The sequence below is a fragment of the Helianthus annuus genome, chromosome 13 (genome assembly GCF_002127325.2).
Source record: "Helianthus annuus cultivar XRQ/B chromosome 13, HanXRQr2.0-SUNRISE, whole genome shotgun sequence".
Lineage (NCBI taxonomy): Eukaryota > Viridiplantae > Streptophyta > Magnoliopsida > Asterales > Asteraceae > Helianthus > Helianthus annuus.
This window is the reverse complement of record NC_035445.2, coordinates 66,461,948-66,463,294: the sequence shown is the minus strand read 5'-3', so window position 1 is coordinate 66,463,294 and position 1,347 is coordinate 66,461,948. Positions and strand designations below refer to the sequence as shown.

Here is a 1,347-nt window from a genome sequence, read left to right as displayed (position 1 = left end):
GACCTGACGGCCTAGGTCTATTATCAATGTAGTTTACCGTCTCTGGTTGATCATCTGTTTCTTTCATACAATTCTAATTTTCATGTGGCCCACCACACCCTTCGCAAGCCATAACCGAGAGTGTTTTTGTCATTTCTAACTTTTTAATTTTTGAAGAAAGGACCTCGATTTGGGCTTGTAAAGAAGTGCTTTCATCAACCTTATGGGCGCCCGGAGCAATAGATTTATTGCCTCGGGGAGTGTGCCATTGAAAATTGGTTTGAGCAATTTCCTCAATTTGATTATATATTTCCTACGGGCGGCGATTACCTAAAAGTCCCCCGGAGCTAGAGTCAAGTGTTTGTCTAGTATGTGGCAACAATCCATTATTGAAAGTGGATACTTGTTGCCACACTGCAAGACCGTGATGAGGACACTTTCGTAATAGCTCCTTGAACCTTTCCCAAGTTTCATATAAGGATTCCCCCTCATCTTGCGAATATGTATTAATTTCAGTTATTAATTTAGCCGTTTTAGCGGGAAGGAAATACTTATATAGAAATTTTTGGGCTAGTTCATCCCAGTTGTTTACCGAACCAACTGGGAGGGTGTTGAGCCAAGCTTTTGCTCAGCCTTTTATTGAAAATGGAAACATTCGAAGGCGGATGGCGTCATTTGATGCTCCATTGATCCGAAAGGTATCACATATTTCTAAGAAATTAGTAATATGTAGATGGGGATCCTCGTCCGCAAGCCCATGAAAGGTTGCAGAGTTTTGAAGCATTTGTATCAAATGTGGCCGAAGTTCGAAGTTGTTGGCTTCGACATTCGGTGCATTGATAGCGGCGCCGAGATTACCTACGGTGGGTCGTAGGTAATCCATGAGGGTACGTTGGTCCGCCATTGGAAGTGGGTCCCCCGAAACCTTCTCTTGGTTTTTAGCTTTTAGTCTTTTTCTGAGAAAGCGTTCGGGTTCTTCTAGAGGTTCTTTTATGTCTTTATTAGAACTAGAGCTCATACACTACATAGAGGTGGCATCTGGTTCCAAGTCCTGCAACAAAAACAAAAAAGAATGCTGGTCAGAAAGTTCACCACGACCCCATGCTCGGTGAGCACGGCCCGTGGTCGGAGTTACAGTGATTGTTTTCCGGATCCCTGTTACAGGAAAGTTGGACACGGCCTCGTGTTGCACCGACACGGCCCCGTGCTCAGCCTTCTGTAACTCGGAAAATAAAAACTGCCAGTAACACTGCTGGGCACAGCCCGTGTCGGACCAGGCACGGCCCGTGCTGAGCTCTTAACTTTCTTTCTTAAAATCCTAGAAAATCCTAAAAAAATAAAAAGAAAATAAAAGAAATGATTAGGCCG

General features: G+C 43.9%; 1 non-coding gene across 1 annotated transcript; it reads left to right on the top strand.

Annotated features, from left to right (window-relative positions):
* The first annotated feature begins 398 nt into the window (after positions 1 to 398).
* Positions 399 to 505, top strand: LOC118486084. The gene has a single exon (XR_004877940.1). It is a non-coding gene; the product is annotated as a small nucleolar RNA R71 (small nucleolar RNA).
* The last annotated feature ends 842 nt before the right edge of the window (positions 506 to 1,347 follow it).